Source organism: Pinus tabuliformis, chromosome J (assembly GCF_031772625.1).
Source record: "Pinus tabuliformis cultivar Carrire ecotype Pingquan chromosome J, CPIR1, whole genome shotgun sequence".
Lineage (NCBI taxonomy): Eukaryota > Viridiplantae > Streptophyta > Pinopsida > Pinales > Pinaceae > Pinus > Pinus tabuliformis.
In genome coordinates, this window is record NC_142295.1 from 1,329,802,358 (window position 1) to 1,329,811,132 (window position 8,775).

Sequence of the window (8,775 nt, forward strand, 5' to 3'; positions counted from 1 at the left end):
ATGATTTGGAGTCGGGACAATTTACTTTAAAAGCAAGTTTTATAAAAGCAAAATTACCGTCAAAACTAGAGACTTCAATTGTGATTTATCCCAGGCTTCTGGAGTCTGGGCAAGAGCGTGAATCCCCAAATAACAAATCTCTTGAACCCCTTGCTGGGGACTACACTTCCACACCCATATATACACTTAGGTAGAGAAACCAAATTACGATTCAGAGGAAAAGTCCTTTGGGGTTGTGGAATATTGGGTTGTGTGTACTTCATTTTCTTTCATTTCTTGTTTCTTGGCACGTAGGTCAGTTGATCCAGTAACAATGGCAGTTTCGACTTCGAGTGCTGCGACCCCAATCCTGAAGAAAGAGCTAGACATAGTGATACCCACGATACTGAACTTGGATTTCTTGGAGATGTGGAGGCCATTCTTTGAGCCCTATCACCTCATCATTGTGCAGGATGGTGATCCGTCGAAGACCATTAGTGTGCCTAAGGGTTTCAATTACGCACTGTACAACAGAAATGATATCGAGAGGATCCTCGGCCCCAAGGCCTCCTGCATCTCTTTCAAGGACAGTGCCTGTTGTTGCTTCAGCTACATGGTCTCTAAGAAGAAGTACATCTTTACTATTGATGATGAATGCTTCGTTGCCAAGGATCCCTCCGGCAATGACATCAATGCTCTCCAGCAGCACATTATGAATTTGCTTTCCCCTTCAACTCCATTCTTTTCCAATACACTGTATGATCCATACAGACAGGGTGTAGATTTTGTACGTGGGTACCCCTTCAGCCTTCACCATGGAACACCCACTACAGTTTCTCATGGCCTCTGGATGAATATCCCTGATTACGATTCCCCCACACAACTTGTCAAACCTTCCGAACACAACACCAGATACGTTGATGTAGTTTTGACAATTCCAAAGGGTACACTTTTCCCCATGTGTGGCATGAATTTGGCCTTCAATTGGGACTCGATTGGCCCTGCCATGTATTTTGGCTTGATGGGTGATGGCCAACCTATTGGTGGCTATGATGATATGTGGGTAGGATGGTGTGTCAAGGTCATCTGCGACCACTTAGGATTGGGTGTGAAGACAAGGCTGCCATACATTTGGCACAGCAAGGCCAGTAACCCTTTTGTTAATTTGAAGAAAGAGTACAAGGGAATATTTTGGCAGGAGGATATCATTCCATTTTTCCAAGCTGTTACACTTCCAAAAGAATGTACTTCTGTCCAACAATGCTACATTGAGTTGTCAAAGCAGGTAAGGGAGAAACTTGGAGTAATAGATCCATATTTCTAGAAGCTGGCAGATGCAATGGTCACTTGGATTGAAGCTTGGGATGAGCTCAATCCCACTGCCAACCATGCTGAAGTAATTCCGAATGGATCAGCTAAGTCACCCGTGAAGTAGCTGCAAGGATCTCCCACATTAATTACTTGCATTTGTAAGCTCTGAGCAGTAGTTCCTCTTATTATTTTGGCATGATAATTTTGGTAGATGAATAGTTTATTTAGTTGAGCTGTAGTTATTACTTGTTTTTTTTAATGCAGTTAAATAATGGTAGGGGCTACATTGACATCCAGAGAAACATTTGTTGGGATGCGATCATTTTTGAAAATCTGAATGCAGTATTTGCATGGATATGTTTCCTATTCGGTTAGATAATAATAGGTCTTACATGGACATCTCGAGAAGCATTCAGTCATTACATGGATAATGCTTGGATTGAGTATTTGCATGGATGGATGGTTTACGTTTGTCTTGGTGCTGCAATTGCATATTTTATTTGTTTCAGTTATTTCATGGATAATGCTTGTATCCAGTATCTGCATGGATCTATTTCTGCCATTGAGATTTAAGTTTTTTTGGGAGTGTAATTCCCGACCGCCGTGTTTATTGAAAAACATATTTAAATGTTCAACACAAAATGAAAATGGATCCAGTATCAATGACAATGACCATGCAATGACATATATGATATTTGGATTGAGTATCTGCATGGATCTACTTCTGCTATTGAGATTAGGTTTTTTGTGTGAGTGTAGTAAATTGCAGACCGCTGTGTTTGTTGGAAAATTTTGAATGTTTAATGCAAAATGAAAATGGAATGTCCTGGAAAATGCAATGACATGTATGTTATTGGATTGAGACTGATGAAATTCAATTTTCGTAAACATCTATGCCGTGACTATTCTATCTGTCGTGTTAAAATCGTGGTGTTTTAGTAGGGTAATATACCCTACCCTTTGATGACAACGTTTTTTTCTCAAAAGATTGTCGTGACATAGCCTTCTTTCAATATGTTATGTGCATATTTATGATTTACATAGTTTATGTTTTGTAAAATTGATTTGTAGTAGTCTCACCCTTGTTGTTGGTGGTTGTGTATTGTTGAAATGTACTTTAACTACTTCGTTCGCTTATGGAAAACCACCAGTTTTTCCCCGCACCACCTTTTGCCGAAAGCTGTTTTTCCTCTGAGGGCAGTGAGCATGTACACCAGCTGACACGTGGTTTGCAAAACAACCTTTGCCTGGCGCTTAAAGTTTAGTGGGAAGGGCCTTATGATATTATCAACAACCGTCCGATTATTGAGGGCAAGATTAATGGTTCATTGCTGCATGTACAACGAGGTCACTTCAGGTGTCAGGGACCATCTCTCGCAGGTCCAATCGGATCTTGTGAAAGTCGTATGACAGGGTTAATAATAAAAAAAAATTGCTATATTGAATGTAATTAATATAAACTTACGGCGGTCAGTAAATGTAGGTAAACGCTTTTAATTTTATTATTTTTTTTTACACAGGAGTATGGCAAAAGTAAAAACATATTGTTTTTTTTTTACTATGCAATGAAAAAAAAAGGGCAGCACGCAGAAGCGTGAATGAAAGTTAAAAAAAAAGGGGTTTTTTTTTTTTTTTACACATATAGCAGTGTAGTACACAGAGTGCGAATGTAATTTTTTTCTGTGTTGAATATGAAAAGAGGGTAATATGCAACAACAACGCACATATGAAAAGACGTAAGAATTTTTTTTTACACACAGCAGTGTAAAAGAAATTTGCAAGCAAAGACAGTGTATTTTCCAGCAGAGACAAAGTGTTTTTTTGCACAGCAGTGCAAAGACAGGGTGTGTTAAATTTGCAGGAGAGACAGAGTAAATTTTTTTTTTTTGGAACTGCATCTGAAGCAGTCTTGGTGAAATCCCTCTGTTGGAGGAAGAATTTTGTAACAACAATACTATTAATGAATACAATTTTTTGTGTATGTGAAACTCTGTCTCCAGGAAACAATTTTTTTTGTTCCTCTGTGTTAAAAACAGAGCACTATTCTCTGTTCTGTTCAGTTTCATTTTGTTTGGAATTATCCGAAATTCCCAACATGGTATCGGAGCTTGTCCAGGCTCTTTGAAGGTGTCAAAGAAGCTGAAGGAAGGCTTTCTTGTTGTAGCAGCTTCTCCAGCAGAGTGAAGACTCAGTCAAGAAAGAATCCAAGGTATTTCTCAAGTTAGTTTTTGTGTTACTGATGAGGACAATCAGTTATTTTAAATACACATTCAAGTATTTTGAAGCATAGTTAAGAGTGCAATAATGGCTAGAGCCAGCACTAGCATGGGTATCTGTAATACTCAGCTCCCATAATTTAATGGAAAAAACTATGACTATTGGGCAATAACTATAAAAGCCTTGCTTGCTTCCCAAGACTTATGGGTATTATTTGAGGATGGTTTTGAAGAACCAGCAGATGAAAATGAGTTTAATAATTTAACTCAGGCAGAGAAAGATCTGTTGAAGAGCAATAAGAAGAAAGATTCTAATGCCCTCTACTTTTTGTATCAAGCAGTGCATGAGAGTGTGTTTCCAAGGATAGCAGCAGCTAAGAGATCCAAAGAAGCATGAAAAACTCTCAAGATAGCCTATCAAGGCATGGAGAAAGTGAAGACAGCATTGCTGAGGAGAGATTTTGAGACTCTCTGCATGAAGGAGTCAGATAATATTGACTCATTCTTCACACATGTGATTGGTCTGGTCACACAGATAAGGTCTCATGGAGAGACTATTGAAGAAAGGAGGATTGTGGAGAAACTATTGAGGATCATACCCTCAAGGTTCGATGTGATTGTCACCACCATAGAAGAGACAAAGGATCTTACAAACTTCTCAATTGATGAACTACATGCATCACTGATAACACATGAGCAAAGATTGAATAGAAATGAAAGCTCATCTCTAGAGCATGCCTTTAAGACCCAGATGTTCTTTGGAAGAGGAAGAGGTCAAGGCAGAGGAAACAAGAGAGGAAGAGGAAGAAGCCAAAACAGAGGTGGAAGAAACAGTCCAGCAAATGCTCAAGGAAGAGGCAGCAATCCAAATCAGAACCAAGGCCAAAGCAGCAGTCAACAAAGTGGACAACATCATGCTCAAGGACAAAGGTATGATAAATCCAATGTCCAATGTCACTATTGTAAAAAATATGGGCATTATGCAAATGAATGTAGGAAGAAGCGGCATGATATGAGTAATAGAACTAGTGCAAATTTCACTAGAGAAAATATCAGCCAAGATAATTTGTTTTTAGCCTGTAATATGGCTGAAGAAAAGAGTGAATATATATGGTTCCTAGACTCCGGTTGCAGTAACCATATGACAGGAAACATAGCCCTGTTTTCTATGTTAGATCAGATTATGAAGTCACAAGCCACACTAGGGACTCATAATAAAGTTTCTGTTATGGGAAAAGGAGAAGTAAATGTCTTAACAAAGAAAGGTGAAAAGAAAACCATATCAGATGTTTATTATGTTCCTGGAATGAAATGTAACCTCTTAAGTATTGGACAACTTGTTCAAAAGGGGTACAATGTTTTCTTTGTGGATGATGTATGCACCATCATGGATAAAACACCCAACAAACAATGTATTGCTGAAGTGAAGATGACAAGGAACAGGATGTTCCCTCTCAGAATGAAAGCATATTTAAAAAATGGAGAAGAAATAGCAGCAGTGGCAAGAGGCTTTCCAAAGCAAACCAAAAGATGAAAATTGGTTGTGGCATTTGAGATTTAGACATCTCAACTTTGGAGGTCTTAGCTTGTTGAATAGAAAATGAATGGTAAGAGGATTACCATTGATAGAGAAACCAGATAGCCTTTGTGAAGGTTGTATCTTGGGGAAACAACATAGAGAAATTTTTTCATTTGGGAAAAGCATAAGGGCAAAAGCACCCTTAGAGATTGTCCACTCAGATTTATGTGGACTGATGCAAACTCCATCACTTGCAGGCAGCCACTACATGCTAACATTCATTGATGATTTTACTAGAAAAACTTGGGTTTATTTCCTAAAGAACAAAAGTGAAGTGTTTGAAAGATTTTGCAATTTCAAGGCACTTGTAGAAAACCAAAGCGGGCTGCATATCAAAGTTTTAACTGATAGAGGAGGTGAGTATATCTCCAAATAATTTCTACATTTTTGTAGAGAAAATGGAATTCATAAGCAGTTTACCACTAGGTACACTCCGCAGCAAAATGGAGTTGCCGAAAGGAAGAATAGGACAATCATGGATATGGCAAGGAGTATGTTAAAGGCAAAGCATTTGCCAAATGATTATTGGGCTGAAGCTGTACACTGTGCAGCGTACATTTTGAATAGATGCCCTACAAAAGCAGTCATGAACAGAGTGCCGAAAGAAGCATGGAGTGGGACAAAGCAAGGAGTCACCCACATGAAAGTTTTTGGATGTGTGGCTTATGCACACATTCCAGATCAACTAAGGAAGAAGTTGGACAACAAAGGGGAGAAATGTATTTTCATTGGATACAGTGAGGAATCCAAAGCTTATAGGTTGTATAACCCATCCACCAAGAAGCTTATTGTGAGTAGAGATGTTTAGTTCATTGAGGAGGAAGCTTGGGATGGAAGCATAGAGAAAATAGTGAATGTTAAAAAATCTGTCTCATGATGAAGATGATGAGGAGATGGATGAAATACATCCCCAAACAGTAGCACCAACACAAGGGCAGCAAGATACACCCTTGAGGAGAAATGGGAGTGCTTCTCCAATCACATCACAAGGAGGAAATTCAAGTGCTTCTTCAAGCACTTGTACACCAAATGAAAGAGGTAAGAAGTTCAGAAATTTAAGTGACATTTATGAGCAAGAGGCAGCAAATGAAGGTATGAATTATTTGTTTGCTTTATATTGTCATGTTGATGATCCTGTTCATTTCAAAGAAGCAATTAAGGATAGGAAATTGATAGAAGCTATGGATGAGGAGATCAATGCCATAGAAAGAAACAAGACATGGGATTTATTTGAACTACCAAAAGGAAATGAAGTCATTGGAGTTAAATGGGTCTACAAGACCAAGAGTAATGCTGAAGGAAAAATAGAAAGACACAAGGCAAGACTTGTTGTCAAAGGATAAAAGTAGTAGTATGGGAGAGACTATGAGGAAACTTTCGCACCGGTTGCTAGAATGGAAACCATGAGAGCAGTGTTGTCCATAGAAGCACAAAACAAGTGGAAAGTTTACCAAATGGATGTGAAGTCAACATTTCTAAATGGAGTGTTAATGGAAGAGGTTTACATTGAACAACCTCTAGCTATGAAAAGAAAGGCCAAGAGCACAAAGTGTGCAGATTGAAGAAAGCTCTTTATGGGCTGAAGCAAGCACCAAGAGCGTGGTACAGTAGGATAGATTCCTATCTACTAGAAAATGGATTTGAAAAGTGTGAGGGAGAACCCACTCTCTACATCAAAGAAAAGGATGGTAAATTACTAATTGTTGTGTTATATGTTGATGATGTTATTTTCACAGGTAATGATGATTATCTTATTGAAAATTTCAAAACAGTCATGAAAGAAGAATTTGAAATGACTGACATGGGTTTGCTGAGATACTTCTTAGGAATAGAAGTAGAACAAAATGGAAATGGGATTTTTATCTCACAAGCGAAATATGTTAATGAAGTGTTGGAAAGATTTAATATGCAGGAGAGCAAAGCAGCAATCACTCCCACAGTGATGGGATTAAAACTCAGCAAAGAGGACAACAGCAAGGATTTTGATCCTAGTTTGTACAAGAGCATAGTTGGCAGCCTCATGTATTTGACTGCAACTAGGCCGGATATAATGCATGCTGTTAGTTTGATTTCCAGATTCATGGAGAGGCCAAAAGAAGCACATTGGTAGGCAGCAAAAAGGATTCTAAGGTATGTTAAAGGTACTAAAAGGTTTGGCATTTTATATACTACTTCAGAATGTTCAGATTTAATTGGATACACTGATAGTGATTGGGCTGGAAGTGTAGATGATCAGAAAAGCACATCTGGTTATGTTTTTCACATGGGTTCAGGAACCATTTCATGGGCTTCTAAAAAATAGCCTATTGTAGTGTTGTCTACAGCTGAAGAAAAATATGTGGCAGCTACAGCAGCAACATGTCAAGAAATTTGGATGAGAAGGATGTTAAGGAGCTTATGCCAAGAGCAAGCAAAAAGAACTGTGATTTTTTGTGACAATAGCTCAGCTATTGCATTATCTAAGAATGGTGTGTTTCATAAGAGAATGAAACACATTGACACAAAGTTTCATTACATCAGGGAATTGGTATACAATGGAGAAATTATTTTACAACACTGCAGAACTCAGGAGCAGGTTGCAGATATTCTGACCAAACCATTGGGGCAGAAAAGTTTTGAGTTTTTGAGGAAATGTCTGGGTATGGCTGATAACCCAACATTTGAAATTAAAGGGGAGTGTTGAAATGTACTTTCAACTGTTGTGTTCACTTCCAGAAAACCACCAGTTTTTCCCCACACTGCCTTTTGCCGAAAGCTATCTTTCCTCCGAGGGCAACGAGCATATTCAACGGCTGACACGTGGTTTGTAAAACAACCTTTCCCCTGTTAGGATATTCCGACACATCGGAAATAGTTAAGTTCAACTTGGTCTAGTATAGAGTTAGGTATAGAGTTAGGTAAAGTGTGTTTCTTTACCATTGTACATTTTGTAACTTACAATCCGACGGTCACGATATGTAGTGATCCGACGGTTCATTCTCTCCTCGGTATTACCGACACTTGATCCGTGGCTTGACACCCGATTGGTCCATGAGTTCTATTTAAAGCGCATGGAGGGTCATTGTTCGGGTAATCCGTGCATGAGAGAAGCTTATGTAAATTTTCATTCTTTGATTAATAAATTGCCTGTAGTACCCACGTTGGGACAGGCCGTGGACTGTTTCCCTCTTTGAGGGTTTTAACCACGTCAAAAATACTGGTGTATTGATCTGTGATCTGGTTGTGAGTGGTGTCCTTTTGGTATTCTTTCTGAGGAACTTACCCTGTAAATTCCTACATGGTATCAGAGCTATTTGAGGGCCGCGTCCGTTGGTGATCCAAATCTGAAGCCGGTAGAACTGCATGCGGCTGTCGTTTCCTAGATCTGCTGTTTCTGACTGCTTTCGGGCCGAGAGGACTGCTCTGTTGCATTCGGAGCATCTGTTCCAGTGAGGAACCCCTTTCGTTTCACGCGAAAAGGTTTCCGGTAGCCCTAGCTGCGTCATTTTTCAGATCGGGAGGTATACAGTGTTTTTTGCAGTTTACTGTTATTTTCTCTCTGCTTATTTCGGTTTCAGTTTATTTAGCCTTTTTTTTAACCGGATCTATACCTTTCATTTCTGCGTATGCTCTTTGCCCTGCGACTCTGTGCGATCTGGGCAAATCAGAAACAGAAAGGAAGGATTTTTCTCATGCGTATGCTCTTTTCCC

The 8,775-nt window shown here is 39.1% G+C and overlaps 1 pseudogene; it reads left to right on the forward strand.

Moving 5' to 3' along the window:
* The first annotated feature begins 406 nt into the window (after positions 1 to 406).
* Positions 407 to 1,414, forward strand: LOC149232227 (putative UDP-arabinopyranose mutase 2 pseudogene; annotated as a pseudogene).
* Positions 1,415 to 8,775: the final 7,361 nt, after the last annotated feature.